The 23,868-nt window shown below is 37.6% G+C and overlaps 1 protein-coding gene and 1 pseudogene across 6 annotated transcripts in view; both read right to left on the bottom strand.

The window, feature by feature from the left end:
• SSBP2 (single stranded DNA binding protein 2) overlaps nucleotides 1-23,868 on the bottom strand; it is a 308,327-nt gene that overhangs the window by 264,359 nt on the left and 20,100 nt on the right. The window lies entirely within an intron of this gene.
• LOC109274911 (suppressor of cytokine signaling 2-like) lies at nucleotides 13,587-15,720 on the bottom strand (annotated as a pseudogene).

The raw sequence follows: 23,868 nt of genomic DNA, 5'->3' as shown, positions 1-23,868 counted from the left end.
CACAGTATCTAAAAAACATTTCCAAATATCTTTCTTAAGTTCTGGAGAACTCAGACAACTCAGACAAGCAAACAATGGAACTCTCTAATAGAGTGCAAGATCACAAATACGACATTTTGGTTTCCTAAACCAGTTCATCAATATCATCATAAGGAATCAAATACCTTAGTAAAACTTAAAATGAAAAATTGCCAAGATTCACTGATGAAAACTGGACAGTTGTTCCAACAAAATTGGACTCCATGCCCACAGATATCACTTCCTTTTTTAGGGTTTTTATATATTCCCTGCTGCTCTACCCCTACATTGATCCATCAGGGCATACTGATCCTTATTTACATTTATGGTCTGGGGCACCTGGGTAGGCCAATCGATTAAGCCTCTGACTCTTGATTTCAGCTTAGGTCATGATCTCACAGTTTGTGAGATCAAGCCCTGCTTTGGATTCTCTCTCCCTCTCTGCTCCTCCCCGCTCCTTCTCTCTTGCTCTCTCAAAATAAATAAATAAACTTTTAATTAATTAATTAACTATGGTCTCAACACACTCACATACACACACACAAATACCTCCCTTTCTTCAGTTATCAGCATAGCTGACACATTCAAGTATTCATCCAACAAATATTTACTGCACAAATACTAAATGCCAAGTACTATATTATTCATTGGAATTTTCAAAAAGACTTTACCAGGTATCAATAGAAAATAAAAGGGAAATAAACAACAAAAAATATATAAAATATCCTTGCTTACATTCTAATTAAGCATTAGGATCTTACTAGAGCTAGCAAATATCCATGACATGAAGGTCTTGTCAGAAATATTGCTAAGATAAATATATTACAGCACACCAAATCTGTAATTTAACTATACAGGTATATTGTGAGAGTTCCATGCTTTCCAGCTGAAGGTCATTTTCTTCCTCTTCTCTGTACAGTTTCATTCTCTTCACATCAAAGCCAAGAGCATAATTCTAATCCTTCCACTTAATTCTCATTTCCAAACTAGAAGACCTACCTTTCTCCTATTTAGTAACTATAACACTCTTTCACAAGAATGCAACACACTGCTGAAGAGAGGCAGTGGAGAAATGAGGAAAAGGGAGGCTGGAGGGTGGAAACAATGGGCTTTTATCAGCCAGTGGTGAACCTTTTAAAACACTAAAACTTGGAACAGCCTTAACAATAACTGCAGTAATGAGGCAGAGTCTGTGTATTATTCTTCAAGTAGTAATCATTTTAACTATACCAGAAACACAGAGATAATAGCTAGCAAATGATATCCTAAGATTTCTGTAACATAGAAACGACTCTAGGCACTAGTTACATGACCTTGAGCAGGTATTTTATTTCTTTAAACCTTTGTTTACTTATCATATGTTACTAAGATGTACCTCACATGGCTGTTCTAAGTGTAAAGTATACCAGTGTAAGTGAAGGACCTGGTATGATGTGTGCTATGTGGTAGAAATACACAGTAGGTCTCTTCCCTTTAAGAAAGCATAAAAGTGCCAAATGGAAGAATGGACAAAAACTGTCACTCACCTACCTTCTCAAGTGCATATACAATTACAGTATCAAAAGTTTATTTACTTTTAAATGTTCAGCTCAAATGAATCCTTCCCCAGCATATCCAGCAAGTGTTTTCTTCCACCTTTGAAATCTCGTAACGCTTTGCTAGTCCCTCTCTAATAGCATTGTGATTATATGGTTTTTTTAATCAAAAATTTTTTTACTGTTCACTTGTTTCTGAGAGACAGACAGAGACAGAACACAAGTGGAGGAGGGACAGAGAGAGAGGGAGACAGAATTTGAAGCAGGCTTCAAGCTCTGAGCTGTGAGCACACAGCCGGACACAGGGCTTGAACTCATGAACCATGAGATCATAACCTGAGCTGAAGTCAGTGCTTAATCGACTGAGCCAACCAGGCACCCCAACATTGTGATTATTTGTACACAAATTTTATGTCCTCTATGTGAAAAATCAACTTAAAAATCAGAAACGCTTTATTACTTTTGCTAAATGAGGAAGTTTTTTAAAAATAAACTAAAACAAATCTCTTTTAACGCTCACTCATTTAGAAAAAAAAGAACTATCCTGAATAACGGAAAGAAGGTTCATATGAGTTACAAATGAATAGTTAGCACCTTGTCTGAGATTACATTACTCCTACCCAAACTGTTACACACTGTTAGTAAGAGTTATATGTAACTCTGTGTGTGTGTGTGTGTGTGTGTGTGTGTGTGTGTGTGTGTACATAAATTTGTCCTTTAAGAAGGTTCTCAGTTTCCTGGAAGAGGAAAGATTCATAATGACCAGTTAATAGAAGGCTATCAATATGGTTGATTATTGTTGGTAATAGAATATAAAGGTTCATTTCCTTCAACCCCATTCTTCTTCAACTTATCGTCTCCATAAAAATATAGAGTGCTTTTATTCTATGTTCAGGCTGTGAGTATATCCAATTGTATGTATACAAAACACAGGTAAGTCAAAGTAAAAGTCTGACTCTGAAAACTGAAGGAATGAATAGCTTTAGATGCCCTTGTTTTCCAAATGGAAACCTGTACCCAAGTACAGGTATTATTTTTACTTTAACTAGTTTTTATTGAAACTAACATCTATTTCCCTGACATGCTAAATAACAACATCAAGAGGGGCGCCTGGATGGCTCACTCAGTATAGCATGTGACTCTTGATCTCGGGGTTGTAAGTTTAGGCCTCACGTTGGCTGTAGATATTACTTAAAAAGAAAATAAAATATTAAAAAAATTATATATATATGTGTGTGTATGTATATTTACATATATATATGTGTATACATATAAATACACTCCCCCCACACACACACACACACGATCACCATGATTTATGAGCATCTATTATAAAGCTACATCTCACAGAAACCTGCTACAGACGCTATACCCCAGAGAGTTAAGTATTCCATACAGACTGTTGAACTGGATGCGGTATATGAGTCATTAGCATGGCATAGATAAGGCACAATATTGAGGAGCATTACAGGCGGCTGTTTGTCCTCTGGTCTTACCACATTCATTTTCCCAGAGCCAAGGAAGGGTTATGTATTTCTCCAACTCACTTTTCTTTCTCTATCTTTTCTGTTTCTCTGCTAAGAGTGCTACTTGCTGCCACTACCACAATTTCTATCACTGCTAATCCAAACACTTATCTCTGCTGCTTTCTTCCCTCCTATGCTGTCTACAATCAACTGCCCATCTGTAAGAATGCAAAAACTAGTCACTAAAAAACATAGTATACAAAGTACTATGAAAGTATACATTTATCTCAAAAAGCAACACTTACTTATAAAACATTCCAAGTAAATTTTAGAATAAATATGCTGAGGTCTTCAAATATATTACTGAAACTTTTATTACAGTTGCATTTGAGTTTATAGATTAATCTGGGGGAAATGACATCTTTGTTACATTAAGTCATCCCATGGTATTTCTCTCCTACTAGTTATGTCTTCTTTTACATCCTTTAATAGAGCTTTAAAATTCGTCTATAATAGTCTCATGCAATTTTTTTCAGTTTAGTTATTTGATTGTATTGGTTGCTATTGTTGTATACATTGCTAGGTCAATTGCTCCACTAGACTTTAGGACATAGTGCAAAGAGCCACTGTCATAAAAACATTGTGATACTAGACAGAAACGGACAAATGATCAATGAAATGTGAGAAAGAACTCATATATGGTAAGGGTGTACTACAAGTAAATAGGAAAAGTACAAAGTGCTTGTATTCTACAGGAAGAAAAATAAAATCAAACACGACACTTTACATGTTTACTTTTACACAAAAGTAAACTCCTTAGGGATTAGAGACTCAAATGTAAAATACAACAAATATAAAATACAAATAATATAAAATATAACTGTAAAGCAAATAGAAGAAAACATAGGGGAATGTGTGATATCAGGATAGAAAAGGATTTCTTCAGACCACAACAACACGAATCACAATGTATTGATTTTCGTGTTGTGATAAGACAATTTAACCACTTGAAAGTTAAGGATTCCTGGGGTGCCTGGGTAGCTCAGTCAGTTAAGTGTCCAACTTTGGCTCAGGTCACGATCTCACACTTCATGGGTTTGAGCCCTGCATTGGGTTCAGCCCTGATAGAATGGACCCTGCTTGGGATTCTCTCTCTGCCCTTCCCCCACTTGCATTTTCTCTCTCTCAAAAATAAATAAATAAACTTCAAAAAAAAAAAAAAAAGAGAGAAAATTAAGGATTCCTTACCAAAGGAGGACACCACAAACAAAATTAACAGACTATATTACAGTGTCTAAAATCAACAAGATTAGTGTCTAGAATATTCAAGGAAATCCTGCTGAGTAGGGAAAATGGTAAAGGATATGAACAGTGAATTCACATTTATTCACCCAGCAAATATTTATTGAGCATCTACATTTTAAGGGCAAGAGTTACAGGTATATAAAACATAGATAAGATCCCATCCTTCAAAGGAAGGCACTTGAGCACTGGAAATACCTATAGAAATATACATAATAAGATTAATATATGATGTTTTTTATGATAAACAGTATAAAGAAAGATAAAGCAAAACAAAGATAGATGATGAAGAGTACTCCTTTAAATAAGATTGTCAAGGATATAGTATTTAAGCAGAAATCCAAATAAAGTAGGTGAACAAAGTGAATAAGAAAAAAGAGTTTGGGGGTACCTGGGTGGCTCAGTCTTATTATGGGTCTGACTCTTGATTTTGGCTCAAATCATGATCTCAGAGTCGTGAGATTGAGCCCCACATCAGCACAACTCGGCTCCTGCTGAGCATGGGGCCTTCTTAAGATTCTCTCTCTCACTTTCCCTCTATCCTTGCCCCGCCTCTTGCTCGCTCTTTCTCTCAAAAAAACAAAAACAAAACAAAAAACAAAAAAAAACAAAAAACAAAAAACCAAAACCCCAAAGAAATGAAAAAGTAAGTAATGACATACCACTTTATAAATATCAGACCAGCAAAAATACAATGTGAGATAATATCAAGTATCAGTGGAAGTAGAGGGAAAGGGGAACTCTCATGAATTGTTAGTGAAAGTGTAAAGTGCTACAGCCATTCTGGAAAGCAAGCTGACAGCACTTAGTGAAATGAAGTATGTTCCACCCTGTGATCCAGAGATCTTTCTCTAGAAAATCAGAGTTCTCCCAGAAGTTCTTGTATGAAAGAAGACTTGTATGAAAATGGAAATCATAGAGTTGTTTGTGGTATCAGGAAATTAAAGGCAATCTAGGTTATCATCACCAGAGGAAGATATATATGGTAGATATATACTCTGAAATAGCTACAGCAGGCACAAGTTATGAAATACATACGGACTTAAACAGATTTTTCTAAAGTATTGAACACTGAAATACGGGAAAAAAAATCTCTGATTTTCTTTGAAATAATATAGTATGTAGAGGTGAAGTTGTGGGGGTTGGGGAGGCAAAGGGAGGAGTAATTTGAAATATTTATTAAGTCAGATTAGCTATGAACTGCTAATTGCTAATGATGGATGATGGATCATGGGAGTTATAGTACTTTCTGCACACTTGTATGAAGTTTTCCATCAAAAAGGCATTTTTAGAGGATTAAGTGAAAATTGAAACAGATCTATACCAGAATATCACTAATATAAATTAAAAACACTTATGTGCACAAAACACCACATTTTTTTTAAAGACACAGACATACCCAAAAACATTAGTATGGATGTCTACGGAGACAAAGAATGAGAATAGAAATTGTGGATATATGAGAATTTTTTTTTCCTAAGGGGAGTGGGGGTAGGGGTATTACATTTTTTAATTTATTTTTTATTTTTTAGATGTTTTATTTTCAAGTAATCTCTGTACCCAACACGGGGCTCGAACTCACAACCCTGAGATCAAGAGTTGCACACTCCACCAATCAAGCCAGCCAGGCAACCCAAAAGCAAACTACTTTAAATAAAATAAAACAAAAGAAAGCCCTGTACTTGCCAAAGCTAATACTGTGCCATTATCTGAGAAATCTGATGAACTGAATTTGTTTCACCTGAGGTTTAAAAAGAAAACACCAGGGGCACCTCAGTGGGTTGGACAACCGACTTTGGCTCTGGTCAGGATCTCATGGTTTGTGAGTTTGAGCTCCTCGATGGGTTCTATGCTGACAGCTCAGAGCCTGGAGCCTGCTTTAATTCTGTCTCAGGCCCTCTTTTGCCCCTCCCCCCTTCGTGCTAGCGCATGTGCCCAATCTCGCTCTCTCTCTCTCTCTCTCAAAAATAAACATTGAAAAAAAAAAGAAAAGAAAACACTAAACAAATACAAATCTGAACTGAGAGAAGGGAGTAATTCTTCCCCATACCTAGGACCCAAAAGGCAAAAGCAAAAGGCAAAAGGTTCAATTCCCATTTCACAGAGGACAAACGGAAGGACAGTGAGTGAAATAACATTGTAAGCTCATAAAATAGCAAGTAGGAAAGGTGCAATTCAAGCCCAGGACCAGAAGTGACACACTTCAGTCACTGTGCATCCAATGCTGCACTATTCTAATTTAAAACCTGCACACTACTAACAGATTGACCCTCCTAAAATATAACGTTATGCCACAACGCCACTGTTACTGGCATCTCCCCCCAAGTTAAATTCTGTATAGATTATACACTATCCCCAATGATCCTCACCCACTTTTTCAATATCCTACTTTTCTCCAATATAAGTCCTCTCTTCTAGCCACACTAGTCCTCCTTACTTCTTTCAAAATACCCACAACACCTCCAAGCCCCTAAGTACTTTCTCCAAACTGAATACCTCTACTCTCCTCTATACGTATTTATATCCCATATATCCTAAAAGCTCTGGCACTGAGAACACTTTCACAACACTAATTGAGTGACTAAAGTCCCACAATTACTCCAAGAAGCTTCCCTGATGACTTCGGCAAACACCTTTCCCTTCTTTAATATCTTTTGCACTTACTCTCTGCGCCATTCAATTAACACCTATTACAGTAACACCTCATTTATCCAGCATCATTGGGAAAAGAAAATGTTCATCAGAAGCAAATTTTCCAGACAACTTAATCATTAATTTAGGAAGAAGCAAAGTTGAGTAGTGTTGACTTTAGTTATAGATAGATGTAGGTTCAAATCTCAATTCTGCCACTTACTAGCTAAGTGGCTTTGGGTAAGTGTCAACACTGTTTCATCACCTGTAAACAGGGGATATACTAACTTCACAAAATTGTTGTGGATTATTAAAGGAATCACATGAAAAAATCTGGTACAACCTTCTTTAAATAATGGCTACAAATTAACTCCAACTGCTATTGTGCACTAAAACAAAATAAATTCATCAAATATGTATACTTTGAGATTTTTATTAGAGGACAGTGAATGTAAATAAACCACCACTTAGAAACTCATTCATTTAACATTCATTCATCCAATATTTATCAATTCAGTAGAGGTACAGGATACAAAATCAATGTATAAAAATAATTTCTATACACTAACGATGAACTGTTAGAGAAACTTTTAAAAGTAATCCCACTTAGGGGTGACTGGCTGGCTCAGGTAGCAGAGAGTGTGACTTTTGATACCAGGGCTGTAAGTTCCAGCCCCACACTGGGTGTAGAAATTACTTAAAATCTTAAAAATAAATAAAAGTAATAATAATAGAATACCATCAAAAAGAATAAAATACATATGACTAAATTTAACCAAGAAAGTGAAAGATCTCTACAATGAAAACTATCACACATCACTCAAAAAACTGGTCACAAATAAATGCAAAGATATTCCATGTCCATGGATTGGATGAATCAATATTGCTAAACTGTCCAAACTACCCAAAGTGATCTAAGATTTTATGCAATCCAGGGGTGCCTGGGTGGCTCAGTCGGTTAAGCATCCAACTTCAGCTGAGGTCATGATCTCACAGTTTGTGAGTTCTAGCCCCAAGTTGGGCTCTGTACTGACAGCTCAGAGCCTGGAGCCTGCTTCGGATTCTGTGTCTCCCTTTCTCTCTGCCCCTACCCTGCTCATGCTCTGTCTCTATCAAAAATGAATCAATGTTAAAAAAATTTAAGATTTTATGCAATCCCTATCAAAATTCAAATGATATTTTTCACAGAAATAGAAAAAAGTAATCCTAAAATTTGTATGGAACCACAAAATACCCTGAATAACCAAGGAATCCTAGGAGAGGAAGCATCATGCTTGCTGATTTCAAATTATATTATAAAACTATAGTAATCAAAACAGTATGGTATGGGAATAAAAACATATATATCAATGGAAGAGACTAGAGACACCAGAAATAAAGTCATGTACATATGGTCAATTAATTTACAACCAAGAAACCAAGATATAGAAGGGAAAAGGATAGTCTCTTCAATAAATGTTGCTGGGAAATCTAGATAGCCACATGTAAAGGAATGAAACTGGACCCTTATCTTACACCATACACAAAAAAATCAACTCAAAATGCATTAAAGACTTGAATTTAAGACCTGAAATCATAAAACTCCTAAAAGAAAACACAGTGGGTAAGCTCCTTGACAGCGATCTTGGAAGTAACTTTTTTGGATATGACACTAAAAGCAAAGGCAACAAAAGCAAAAACAAGCAAGTGGGACTACATCAAGCTAAAAAAAACTTCTGCAGAGTAAAGGAAACAATCAACAGAGTGAAAAGGCAACCTACAAAATGGTAGAAAATATTTGCAAGTCATATCCCTGATAAGGGATTAACTACTAAAATATGTAAGAAAATCCTAAAATTCAATAGCAAAAAAAAAAAAAACCCCAAGTAAACCAATTTAAAAATGGGGAAAGGACTGAAACAGACATTTCTCCCAAGAAGATATACAAATGATCAAGGGATATATGAAAAGGAATCCTAATCCTCAAAGAAATACAAATCAAAACTACAACGAGATATCACCACATACTTGTTAAAATAGTTATCAAAAAGACAAGAGATAAAATGTGTTGGTGAGGATGTACTATTGGTGGAAATATAAATTCACACAGCTACTAAAAAAACAAAAAACAAAAAACCCCAAAAAAACAGAATGGAGGTTTTCAAAAAAATTTAAAAACAGATTGAATTTTGACCCTTTTAATAAATGTATACCCTAAAAAAATTAAAAATAGAACTATCATATGATCCAGCAATCCCACTTCTGAACATATACCCGAAGAAAATAAAAAGAGGATCTTTATTTTTTATTTTTTTAAATCTTTTTAAAAATGTGTGTTTATTTTTGAGAGAGGGAGAAAGCACACATTAGCACGGGGGGGGGGGGGGTGCAGAGATTGAGGGAGACAGAGGATCCTCAGCGGGCTCTGCACTGACTGACAGCAGTGAGCCTGATGCAGGCTCAAATTCATGAATGGCAAGATCTTGACCTGAGCCAAAGTCAGATGCTTAATTGACAGAACCACCCAGGCACCCCCCCCTTTTTTAAGATTTTACTATTAAATATTCTCTACACCCAACATGGAGCTCAAATTTATAATCCCAAAATCAAGAATCACATGCTCTATCAACTGAGCCAGTGAGGTGCCCCCAAAAGGATCTTTAAGAGATCACCTGCACTCCCATATTCATGCAGCACTAACCACAATCGCCAAGATACTGAAACAACATAAGTGTCTGTCAATAGATAAATGGATAAAGATCTATATACAATGGAATATTATTCAGCCATGAGAAAGGACATTCCACAGTTTACAACAACATGAACAGACACTGTAGACATCATGCTAAGTGAAGGAGGACAGAGAAAAACAAATGTTGTGTGATCTCACATGTAGAATCAAAACAAAAATAAAAACAAAAACAAACTCATAGGCACAGATAACAGATTGGCAGTTGCCAAACGTGGAGGTTGGACTAAATGGGTGAAGGTGCTCGAAAGTTACAAATTTCCAATTATAAGATGAAAACGTTAGGAGGGGTTAAAATGGCAGAGAAGTGGGGGACGTGGGGGACTGGGCTTTCCTCATCCCTCAAACACAGCTATATTGAGGTCAGATCACTTGGAATACCCAGGAAATCGATCTGTGGAATGGAGAAAGGATCTCCACTGTTGGAGGGAGACAGCATGGCAGGTGTACAGTGTGTGGATGTGAGTTGGGGGAAAGAAAAACGGTGGTGCCACAGACAGGAGGGAACTCTTTTCATGGAGAAACAAAAGGGAGAGAAAGACAGAGGTTGAGAAAGTGTGGCATCCAGTTCACACAAGAGGAAATCTCTAGTGACCATGGAATTGGGAACAGGAGGTACTGAGTGCCACAGGGGTCTTTGTGTTGCAAAGAGCATTTGGAGCACAAACTCTGAGGTTTTAGAAGTGAGCAACTTTCTCTGGAAGGGAGCTGTGGTGCCTGGTCCCTGGGGTACAATCAGAGAGAGGCTTCCCCTTCCTGGAGTACTTTTAGAAAAGGGTATATTGCCTCCCTAATAAAAGACCCTGCAGGCACCAAAGGCCTTTCATCAATAGGGGACAGAGGCACACCCAGAAGGAATTTAACTTTGCTGCCTTTGGCGGTGCTACACTATTGATTCTGCAAACTATACAGGCATGGGACTGTTTTTCAGGTTCAGGGAGCTTCAGACAGCGTGGAGAGATTCTACTACAGTGGAGGGGGGCAGATCTATGCAGGGGCAGGTCCTTTAAGACATCAGGTTTTGAATCCCAGCCGCGTGCCAAAGAAAAAAGCAGGAGAGTTGTGGCACTGGGCAAGCTGACTGTCTTTGCCATTCTGTGATGGCTGCTAGAACAGTGAGAGCTGCGAGATCACGTGTCCAGGGATGAGAGATTGGGGTGGCACCATTTTCCCCCAAGACAAATACAGTATAACTTCAGAGAGCAACACAATGGCCCCCAATGGAGGTGGGACCTGCATACACCAAACCACACACCCCCCACCTCCCCCATCACCCCACCCTCCCCCACCATGTGCCTGGCAACTGCTTATTTACTGGGACAAGACTTACTCTGAGCCAACACAGCAGATGTCTCCTCTAGAGGACTAGCACAGCCAGCACCCCCCATGCACCAAGTGTACTGAAAATCGAGTGCTTCAAAATGATACCTGTAGTTCTGGTGAAAATAGGACAAGGGTTAATTCTTTTTTTTTTTTTCCTATTTTTTCTTTCTTCTTACTTTTTTCTTTTGGAATCAGGCTCATAGTTTCTTATTTGTTTTTTTCATTTCCTTTTCTCTCTCTCTCTCTCTCTCTCTCTTTGGACCAGGCCTTTTTATTCTTTTCTTTCTCTTTCTTTTTTCCCCTTTTCTTTGGAAAAACCGTAAGTTCTTGATTCTCTGTTTGGTTTTTCTTATTGTTGTTCCCTTTCCTGTTCTCTTTTTTTGGGTTCTTTCCCCCCTTTTTCCAGGCTTACTTCAAAAAAACGAATCAAAGCACACCTAGTTAAAGGTCCAAACAGTCCCCCCTGCAATCAAGGATGAACTCTGCAGTAGACTGACTGGTGGGAAAGAGCAGTGAAAACACAACAGCAGAGTGCACACAGCATATACCAGAAACACTTCCTGAAGGGCCAGGCCCCGGACAGTGTATGACTCTCAGAAGTACACTCAGGTGCAGGGAACATAACGAGCTTTTAAAACATGTAAAAGACAGAAACTTAACCAAAAGGACCAGACAGAGGAATTCAATCCAAAAGAAAGGTCAAGAAGAAATCACAGCCAGGGACCTGCTCAACACAGATATAAGCAAAATATTTGAACAAGAATTTAGAACAACAGTAATATGACTAATAGCTGGGCTTGAAAAAAGCACAGAAGACATCAGACAACCCTTGCTACAGAGACCAAAGACCTAAAAACTAGTCAGGCTGAAATAAAAAAATGCTATAACTGAGAGGCAATACTGACTGGATATAGTCACAACAAGGGTTGAAGAAGCAGAGGAAAGAAAAGTGATACAGAAGATAACATTATGGAAAATAATGAAGCTGAAAAGAAGAGGGGGACGAAATTATTAGATCACAAGGGGGAGACTTAGAGAACTTAGTGATTCCATAAACAAAACAATATCCATATCATAGAAGTCCCAGAAGAGTGGGAAAAAGGGACAGAAAGTTTATTTGAACAAATTATAGCTGACAACTTCCCTAATCTGGGGAAGGAAACAGACATCCAAGTCCCAGAGGCACAGAGAACTCCCCTCAAAATCAACAAAAACAAGTCAGCACCATGACATATCATAACGAAACCTGCAAAATACAAAGAAAGAATTCAGAAAACAGCCAGGGACAAAAGGCCCTTAACCTACAAGAATAGACACATAAGGTTAGCAGTAGACCCATCCACTGAAACTTGGCAGGCCAGAAGGAAGTGGTAGAAAATATTCAATGTGCTGAATGGGAAAAAATATGCAGTCAAGAATTCTTTATCCAACAAGCCTATCATTCAGAATAGATGGAGTTTCCCAGACAAACAAAAGCTAAAGGAGTCCATGACCATTAATCCAGCCCTGCAAGAAATTTTAAGGGGGACTCTGTGAGTGGAGAAAAATAAAAAGAAGAGCAAAGCAACAAAAACTACAAAGAATTAGAGAACATTACCAGAAACAACAGCTCTACAGGTAAGAATGGTAAATTCATCTTTCAACAATATTTCTTTTTTTTTTTAAGCCAAGTATTTTTATTTAATACATTCTAATCAAATAGTAACAGCAGTAAATAAACACTTTGAAACACAGGCAGGTATCCCCCTATCTCTGGAAGAAAATTAAGTCGAAGTATTCTACATGGTCACACAATTCAAGGACAACTTGGAAATTTCTAAAGCCATTTCCCAAAAGTCAATGGCAACAGGTTGGGATACAGCTACTTCAAAGGATAAAATGCCTGTATCTACATGGTTTTATTAACAGGGATTGAGTTGCATCTGTAGAGCACAACCTTCTTGTCTTTAGCCTTAAAGGAAAAAACAAAGTCTTTTCCATTTGCACCAGTTTGAAATATTTCTGAAATAAGGCTCCCTTAAAATGGATTACTATGGTACTCATTCACATGAGAGAGTTCATATATGTAGTAAAAAGTCAAATTCAGGATTTCGTGGTCACTTTTTTGACTGATTTGGTTAATTGCATAAAAAGAAGGATACTCACAAGCAGTATCTGTTTAATGAAACACCTAGGTACATCCAGAACGCAAAAACAGAAAATGTCCTCAAGTAGACTCTGATCACCAGGCATGTGAAATTAAAGCTAAGCCTGCATCAGTTTGTTGCTTCTACTTCTTCAGTGGTCCTGCGTGGAGTTCTCTCTCTACTACCAGGGCCTGGGCCTTCCACCTAACAAACAGAAACCTGGGGAAGGCAAGGCATTCTGATAAAATGTTCCTTCAGCCTCCACTCACGGCATTTTGCTTTCAACTTAAAAGGATCTGCTGGTCTTGGTCAGCCTTAGGAAGGGAAGCATCACTCAGGTGAAAACATTTGGGAAAACTTTAAATACCTAGCTACCTCCTCACACATTTAAATTAGATGGACTTCAGCTGTTTTTAGAATTCCCCATAGTTGTCCAGAGTAGTGACTCAAGTTTTGGTTCTTTTATTTTTTATTTTATTTATTTTTTTAACATAGCTGCATTCGGAGATACTTTATAGGAGGCATGTTTAGAAAAAGAGAAACACTTATACCTGGAATTTATATTCTTCCAAGTAATCTTTTAGTCTTGTTGGTAAAGGCAGTCCCCAGATGATACTGGTGCATCTCCATAACGGAGAGTCTACAGAGATGCTGCAGAGGCAGGGCTGATGTGTAGAGTGGTTTGGTCAGATAACAGTGAACGTGTCGTTCGAGGGCGCTTCTGGGCCTGTCCGCTTATCCTTGCACATCTGAACATAGTAGTCGATCAGATTAACCACAGTGTCAAACTATTTAAACTTGGACTTGAGACATATGATATACAGTCCAACCTGAATTTCCCATCTTGGTATTCAATTCGCAGATTAGTTGGTCCAGCTGATCTTTTAACAGATATTTTTAGTGGGTGGTCTGAATGAGAGCTATCTCTAATCAAGAAAGTTCTTTCTGGTGCCTTTTTAAATTTCTCCTTGGCTTCATTAACAGTCATACTTCCCCAGTACCAACCTGTTTGACTGAGTTCCTATAGAGCCTTCGCCAGACGTGCCGCCTCCGGGGACGGCTCTTCCGTGGACCCTGAGGTCCCACACTGGCTCTGCGTCCCTTCCACTCCATTCCCGGAGGACTCGAGGCACCGTAGGGTCATGGGAAAGGGGTCAGCGCAGCAAAAACAAGTAGCTGCCCATGCCGGGACCAGAGAGGGGCACGCGTCCTTCTTGGAAGTCAGTGAGAACCCCAAAACGAGTCTCTGGAGGGTATCCGAATTGGTGGAGGGGGAGGGGATGCGGAGCTTCTGGTTTTTCCTCCCCAGATCAAAGGTGGACGGATGGCAAAGTCCCCCGAAGGCGCGGTCACGCACAGTTTGCCTGCTCTGACTGCTGAAGTGGTGCCCTTACCTATGTACTCGGGTGGTGCTGGACAGCCAACCTCGGTGCCTGCAGTCCCAAGAGCTCTCCTCTTGGCGATTTCCCCCGCAGGGCTAGCACCACAGGGAGGGAAAAACAGATCCCAAATTTCGATAACCATTTTTCTTTGAAATACTATTCTATTGCATCACTTCTCAAAAGCTTGAAAGGTCAATGGCCACTTTCAGTTGAAGCAGGGGCTCATCTTTCAACAATATTTCTGAATGTAAATGGACCAAATGCTCTAATCAAAAGACACAGGGTATCAGAATGGATTAAAAAACAAAATTCATCATGGATAAAGATGTGGTGTGTACACACACACACACACACACACACAATGGAGTATTACTCGGCAATCAAAAGGAATGACATCTTGCCATTTGCAACTACATGGATGGAACTGGAGGGTATTACGCTATGTGAAATTAGAGAAAGACAAATATCATATGACTTCACTCATATGAGGACTTTAAGACACAGAACAGATGATCATAAGGGAAGGGGAGCAAAAATAACATAAAAACGGAAGGGGACAAAACATAAGAGATTCTTAAATATGGAGAACAAACAGAGGGTTACTGGAGGGGGTATGGGAGGGGGTATGGGCTAAATGGGTAAGGGGCATTAAGAAATCTACTCCTGAAATCATTGTTGCACTATATGCTAATTTGGATGTAAACTAAAAAAATAAAATTTAAAAAGAAAAAAAAACAAAACCCACAAAATTCATCTATATGCTGCCTACAAGAGCCTCATTTTATATCTAAAGACACCTGCAGACTGAAAATGAGGGGAGGGAGAACGATCTATCATGCTAATGGATGTCAAAAGAAAGCTGAAATAGCCATACTCATATCATACAGACTAGATTTTAAAACAGACTCTAATAAGAGAGGAAGAAGGGCATACCTCATAATTAAGGGGTCTATCCATCAAGAAGAGCTAACAATTGTAAATATTTATGCCTCCAAATTGGAAACACCCAAATATGTAAAAGAATTAAAAACAAACATAAAGAAACTCACTGAGGCGCAGCTGGGTAGCTCAGTTGGTTAAGTGTGCAACTTCAGGTTAGGTCATGATCTCATGGTTTGTGAGCTTGAGCCCCATGTTGGGCTCTGTGCAGACAGCTCAGAGCCTGCAGCCTACTTGAGATTCTCTGTCTCCCTATCCCTGCCCTCCCCTGCTCACCCTCTGTCTCTCTCTGTCTCTGTCTCTCTCTCTCTCAAAAATAAACATTAAGAAAGAAAGAAAGAAAGAAAGAAAGAAAGAAAGAAAGAAAGAAAAAGAAAGAAAGAAAGAAAAAGAAACTAACTCACTGATAGTAATGCCATAACAGTAGGGGACATTAATACCCCACTTACAACAACAGATCATCTAAGCAGAATTTCCACAAGGAAACAATGGCTTTGAAAGACACACTGAATCAAGTGGACTTAAAAGATACATTCAGAACATTTCATCCTAAAGCAGAATATACATTCTTTTCAAGTGCACATGGAACAGTCTCCAGAACAGATCACATACTGGGTGACAAATTAGCCTTCAACAAGTACAAAAAGACAGATCCTACCATGCATATTTTCAGATCACAATGCTATGAAACTTAAAATCAATCACAAGAAAAAATTTGGAAAGCCCTCAAATACATGGAGGTTAAAGAACATCCTACTAAAGAATGAATGGGTTAACCAAGAAATTAAAGAAGAAATTAAAACAAAACAAAACAAAACATGGAAGCAAATGAAAATGAAAACACAACAGTCCAAACCCTTTGGGATACAGCAAAGGCAGTCCTAAGAGGAAAATGCATTGCAACTGAGGCCCATCTCAAGAAGCAAGAAAGGTCCCAAATACAAAACCTAACCTTACACCTAAAGGAACTAGAAAAAGAACAGCAAGTAAAGCTAACACCAGCAGAAGAGAATAAAACAAAGATTAGAGCAGAAATAAATGACATGGAAACAACAACAAAAACAGTAGAACAGATCAATGAAACTAAATGCTGGTTCTTCAAAAGAATAATCAAAATTGATAACCCCCTAGCCAGACTTCTCAAAAAGAAAAGAGAAAGGACCCAAATAGATAGTCATGAATGAAGAAGAGAGATAGCACAACCAACACCACAGAAATACAATCATAAAACAATACTATGAAAAATTATATGCCAACAAACTGGGCAATCTGGAATAAATGGACAAATTCCTAGAAACTCACACACTACCAAAACTGAAACAGGAAGAAATAGAAATTTTGAACAGACCTATAACCAGCAAAGAAATTGAATCAGTTATCAAAAGTCTCCAAACAGATAAGAGTCCTGGACCAGATGGCTTCCCAGAGGCATTCTACCATTGATTTAAAGAAGAGTTAATACCTATTCTTCTCAAACTGTTGCAAAATTAGAAATGGAAGGAAAGCTTCTAAGCTCATTCTATGAAGTCTGCATCACCTTGATTCCAAAACCAAAGACCCCACTAAAAAGGAGAATTACAGGCCAATATCACTGATGAAACTGGATGCAAAATTTCTCAACAAGATACTAGCAAATTGAATCCCATAGTACGTTAAAAGAATTATTCACCAGGACCAAGTGGGATTTATTCCTGGGCTGCAGAGTTGGTTCAATATCCAAAAACCAATCAACGTGATACATCACATTAATAAAAGAAAGGATAAGAACCATATAATCCTCTCAACAGATGCAGAAAAAGCATTTGACAAAGTACGGCATCCTTTCTTGATAAAAACCCTCAAGATAGTGGGAACAGAAGGAACATATATCAACATCATAAAGTCCAGGTAGGAAAGACCCATAGCTTATATCATCCTCAATGGGGAAAAATGAGAGCTTTGGCCCTAAGGTCAGGAACACGACAGGGATGTCTACTCTAAACACTGTTGTTCAAAATAGTACTGGAAGTCCTAGCCTCAGCAATCAGATAACAAAAAGAAATAAAAGACATATAATTTGGCAAGGAAGAAGTCAAACTTTCACTCTTTGCAGATGACACAATACTCGATGACGCATAAGTCCCAAAAGACTCCACCAAAAATCTGCTAAAACTAATACATGAATTTAGTAAATTCATAGGATATAAAATCAACATACAGAAATTGGTTGCATTTCTATATACCAATAATTAAGCAGCAGAAAGAGAAATCAAGGAACTGATCCCATTTACAACTGCACCAAAAACCCTAAGATAACTAGTAATAAACCTAACCAAAGAGGTAAAAGATCTGAAAACTGAAAACTATAGAAAGCTTATAAAAGAAATTGAAGAGGGGCACCTGGATGGCTCAATCGGTTAAGCATCTGACTTCGGCTCAAGTCATGATCTCATGGTTCGTGAGTTTGAGCCCCATCTTGGGCTCTGTACTGACAGCTCAGAGCCTGGAGCCTGCTTCAGATTCTGTGTCTCCCTCTCTCTCTCTGCCCCTCCCCACTCGCACTGTCTGTCTGTCTGTCTGTCTGTCTCTCTCTCTCTCAAAAATAAATAAACATTAAAAAAAATTTTAAGAAACTACAGAAAACACAAAGAAAATGGAGAAACATTCCACGCTCATGAACTAGAAAATTAAATATTGTTAAAATGTCTATACTACCCGAAGTAATCTGTACATTCAATGCAATCCCAATCAAAATAGCACCAGCATTCTTCACAGAGCCAGAATAAACCATCTATAACTTATATGGAACCACAAAAGACCTCAAAGTATCCAAAGTAATGTTGAAAAGAAAACCAAGCTGGAGGCATCACAATTCTGGACTTCAAGTTGTATTACAAAGCTATAATCATCAAAACAGCATGGTACTGGTACAAAAACAGACACATAGATCAATGGAACAGAATACAGAACCCAGATATGGACCCAGAACCTATATACCAAACTAATCTTCCACAAAGCAGGAAAGAATATCCAATAGAAAAAAGACGGTCTCTTCAGCAAATGATGCTGGGAGAACTGGACAGCAACATGCAGAAGAATGAAACTGAACACTTTCTTACCACCATACACAGAAATAAATTCAAAACGGATTAAAGACCTAAATGTCAGACAAGAAATCATCTAAATCCCACAGGAGAAAACAGGCAGCAATCTCTTTGACCTCAGCCACAGCAACTTCTTACTAGACATATCTCCAGAGGCAAGGGAAACAAAAGCAAAAATGAACTACTGGGACCTCATCAAAATAAAAAGCTTCTGCACAGTGAAGGAAACAATCAGTAAAACTAAAAGGCAACTGATGGAATGGGAGAAGATATTTGCAAATGGCATATCAGAAAAAGGGTTGGGATCCAAAATCTATGAAGAACTTCTCAAACTCAACACCCAAAATATAAATAATCCAGTGAAGAAATGGGCAGAAGACATGAATAGACACTTTTCCAAAGAAGACATCCAAATGGCTAAGAGACACATGAAAAGATGCTCAACACTCATCATCAGAGAAATACAAATCAAAATCACAATGAGATACCACCTTATACCTGTTAAAAGGGCTAAAATGAACAACTCAGGACACAAGAGATGTTGGTAAGAATGCAGAGAATGGAGAACACTTTTGCACTGTTGGTGGGAATGAAGACTGGTACAGCCACTTTGGAAAACAGTATGCCGGTCCCTCAAAAAATTAAAAATAGAACTACTCCACGATCCAGAAATTGCACTACTAGGTATTTATCCAAAGGATACAAAAATGCTGATTTAAAGCGGCACATGTTATAGCAGTGCTATCAACAATAGCCAAATTATGGAAAGAGCCCAAATGTCCATGAACAGATCAATGGTTAAAGAAAATGTGGTGCGTATATATATATATACATATATATATATATACATATATATATATATATATTCCGTTGTATATATATGTATTATATATGTACATATGTATATATGTACATACGTATATATGTACATACGTGTATATGCATACGTATATATATATATTGCATTGTGTGTGTGTATAGACATATATACATATATGGAATGTTACTTGGCAATGGAATATTACTTGGCAATCAAAAAGAATGAAATCTTGCTATTTGCAACAACATGGATGGAAGTAGAGTGTATTATACTAAGTGAAGTCAAAGAAAGATAAATACATGATTTCACTCATAGGTGGAATTTAAGAAACACAACAGATGAACATAAGTGAAGCGAAGGGAAAAAAAGATAAAAACAAGAGAGGGAGGCAAACCATAAAAGACTATTAAACACAGAATAAACTAAGGGTTGCTGGGAGGGAGGTGGGTGGGGGTATGGGCTAAATGGGTGATGGGCATTAAGGAGTGCACTTGTTGAGATGAGCACTGGGTGTTATATGGAAGTTATGAATCACTGGGTTCTACTGATACCAATACTATACTGTATGTTAACTAACTTCATTTAAATTTAAAAAAATAAGTTATAGAAACTTGATGTACAACACAGTAATTATAGTTAATAATACTGTATTACACACTTGAAAGTTACTAGAGAGATCTTAAATGTTCTCACAAAATGGTAATTATATGAAGTGATACAGGTGTTAGCTAACACTATGGTGGTAATCATTTTGCAATATATGAGTATATAAAATCAGCATGTTGTACACTTTAAACTTTCACAATATTATATGTCAATTATATCTCCATAAAGCTGAGGAGAAAAACTATACTAATTATGCTGGGATAACAAGACATGTAAAAATAAACAGAGGGGCATCTAGGTGGCTCAGTCAGTTAAGCATCCGACTCCTGATTTCTGCTCAGGTCATGGTCCCAAGGTTTCATGAGTTCTAGTCCTATGTCAAGCTCTGTGTGCCAAGTGTGAAGAGCCTGCTTGGGATTCTCTGTCTCCCTCTCTCTCTGGCCCTTCCCCACTCATGCTCTCTCTCAAAATAAATAAACTTTAAAAATAATAAATAAATACATACATACATACTTACCAAGGACCAACTATGTGCAAAGTGACTAAGGACTCAAGGGTAAATGAGATAAACATAGTCTCTGCATTCTTGGAGTTTGAAGTCTACTAATTATTAATTAATTTCACTCTGTCTTATAGGAGAGAGACTTAGGCAAGGATCAGATCATTCATGGTCCTACAGGCCACAATAAAAAGTTTGAGTTTAATCTAAATGTAATGAGGAATGTGACACGACAAGATAGATGATTTAAATGCACCAAGTATATCAGGAATCACAGACTTTTTTTTATTATTTTGTAGAGTTAACATTGATTAATTAGACTTAGAGCTTCCATCCCAAAACAAAAGCAGCAGCAACAATGATACACAGCAATGATTTTCAAAGTTTTGTCAAAAGGAATAGCACTTTTCTTTTTTAATAAAACATTTCTTGGGACACCTGGGTGGCTCAGTCAAACGTCCGACTCTTCATTTCAGGAGTTCATGATCTCACAGTTCATGAGCTTGAGCCCCATGTCAGGCTCTGTGCTGACAGCAGGGACCTGCTTGGGATTCTCTCTCTCCCTTTCTCTGCCCTTCCCCATTTGCACATGTGCCCTCTCTCTCCCTCTCATTCTCTCTCTCAAAATAAATAAACACTAAAAAACCATTTCTTATGCCACATTAAATAGAAACATTAGTAATGGAGCCACTTTAAGATGGCCTGATTTCATACTATGTCACCTCCTTCAGTTCTTTCAGGAAAAGTGTATGGAAACACAGCTACAGAATTAAGAACATTGGCCTAGAAATCAGAAGATTTCAGTCCTAGTCCTGACAATGACTTCACAGCAAAGTAACTTTGTGCATGTCATTTGAAGTCTTCAGTCTCAACTTCTCCTGTATTAAAATAGAGATAAATCTGACATGCTTACCACACACAATAGTAGTGTGGATCAAAAGTGATAGTGTTGGGGGCATCTAGGTGGCTCAGTCAGTTGAGTGTCAGATTTCAGCTCAGGTCATGATCTCATCTCAGGTCATGATCTCACAGTTCGTAAGTTCAAGTCCTAAATTGGGCTTGTTGCTGTCAATGCAGAGCCTGCTTCAGATCCTCTGTTCCCCTCTCTTTCTGCCCCTCCCCTGCTCACATGTACCTGCTCTCTCTCTCCCTCTCTCTTAAAAATAAATAAAAGATTAGAAAAAAAGAAAAAAAGTGATAATGTTGAAAGGGGAGGGTTGTCACCAACCAGACTATCAACTGGAAACTACATATTTTATTGCTTATGAAATAAATTCTTTTTGCTTGATTGATGTCCAAATCATATTGAACAATTAAGGCCCCCAAGCATGAATTAAGTTTTGCAAAAGGTCAAGGCAATTTATAAACTGGTAGATGTGGGGGTACCTGGCTGGCTCAGTTGGCAGAATATGCAACTCTTGATCTTGAGGTTGTGAGTTTGAACCCCACATTGGGTATAGAGATCACTTAATAAAATCTGAAAGGAAGGAAGGAAGGAAGGAAGGAAGGAAGGAAGGAAGGAAGAAAGAAAAGAAAGGAAATTGGTAGGTGTGGCATTAAACAGAAACCATACATTTACTGAATCCTATGAGGTCCCATGCAATGTTATAACCAATTGCAAAGAATAACCAAATTTGGTTTTTAATGGAAAATGTTATTTATCTTTTAATTACTTAGTGAGTTACAAAAAGTCAGTGAGTTAATAAAAGAGTAAATAATATACTCTTAGATTTCTCAATGCTTTCAACACATTAAACTTATTTACTTCCTATAAATCACTGAGTTAGGTTGTATTTTTTTTTTTTTTGGTTGTATTTGTCCTTAAATATTTCATCTGAACTATCCTAGCTTCAGATACATTAGATTCTCTCTTTTTAAGAGGAGAAAGTAGGTGATGGGCATTGAGGAGGGCACCTGTTGGGATGAGCACTGGGTGTTGTATGGAAACCAATCTGACAATAAATAATTCTTTAAAAAAAAAAGGAAAAAAGAAATACCTCAAAGATAGACATTCTCAAGCAGTTAGACAATGCAAAATAACAAATCTCCAATGCAGTAGTTATAGAGACTGTGTGTGTGTGTGTGTGTGTGTGTACATGCATATAAACGTGTGTGTGTGTGTGTGTATATGTATGTATATATATATATATATATGGCAAGTTGGATAGACCTATGGGGCTGGAGTTGTAGAAATGGGGCATGAAAGTAGATAAGAACAAATGAATGAGTGAATGAATGTGAATTAAATAGCAGAAAGGCCTGAGATGGATCAAAGATGATACTGTGCCACGAACTGAGGAATATTATTAACTTGGACCTCTATAATTATGACAAAAATAAATAAATGCACAGTTACAGAGATAAATGCACCAAATGTTATAATTTAAAATATCAAATTCTAAATGAATGATTGGCTCAATATTATCAATCTTTCTTTTTAAAAGATTTTTTTAAAAGGGTAATAGTTTTAGAAAATATAGGTACATAAAATAAATGTTGATAGTCACGAGAGAGACACCAAAAAAAAAAAAGAAAAAAGAAAAAAAGACTGGCTTTTTCTATGGGTTGGTTGTTTTTTAGTTGAGTGAGATGTTGTATTTCTGTTCTGTCACATGAAAAGGCATCAAAATTAACTTGGCATCACCAAACTATACAACTCCTATCAAGTACACACTTTTCAGTGTATTTGAAAACAAATGCCTTACTCTCACTATTGAAAACCAGCCACAGAATAATTGTATATTTTTGAAAGAGAGGGAGAGAGAGCACACCAGTGCATGGGGGAGAAGCAGAGGGGGAGGGAGAGAGAAAATCTCAAACAGGCTCCACACTCAGTGCAGAGCCCAACTCAGGCTGGATCTCACAAAAGTAAGATCATGACCTGAGCTTAAATCAAGAGTTGGTTACTTAAATGACTGAGCCACCCAGGCACCCCCAAATAATTGTATTTTAAGACATTTTACAGAGGTTTCTGGGTGGCTTAGTGGGTTAAGCAACCAACTCTTGGTTTTGGCTCGGGTCTTGATCTCAGGGGTTTGTGGGATCAAGCCTTCCCACCCTGCACTGACAGCTAGGAGCCTTCTGAAGATTCTCTCTCTCCCTCTCTGCCCCTCTCCCATATATGCGTGCATTCTCTCTCTCTCAAAATAAATAAACTTAAAAAGAAAAAAAGACATTTCACATAGTCAAAAACATGTAATTCTAAAAGTGCGCAAGCTTATTTGAATTTTATCTCTATTGAAAAGTGTACTTCTCATTCAGAGTGACAAACTGAAATACACTTATTCCGTGCTACCATAATTCTCATTTATATCTTATCTTTTAACTTTCTATCATTGACTAGATTTTTTAAAGAAAAACAATCTTCTGATAGTAAAGAAAAAAAAAACTAGATTTTTTATAGCTCAGGC

This window comes from Panthera pardus, unplaced genomic scaffold (genome assembly GCF_024362965.1).
Source record: "Panthera pardus isolate Hobbes unplaced genomic scaffold, ASM2436296v1 HiC_scaffold_2, whole genome shotgun sequence".
In the NCBI taxonomy this organism is placed as follows: domain Eukaryota; kingdom Metazoa; phylum Chordata; class Mammalia; order Carnivora; family Felidae; genus Panthera; species Panthera pardus.
The sequence above is the reverse complement of the archived record's forward strand: the minus strand, read 5'-3'. Positions and strand labels throughout refer to the sequence as shown.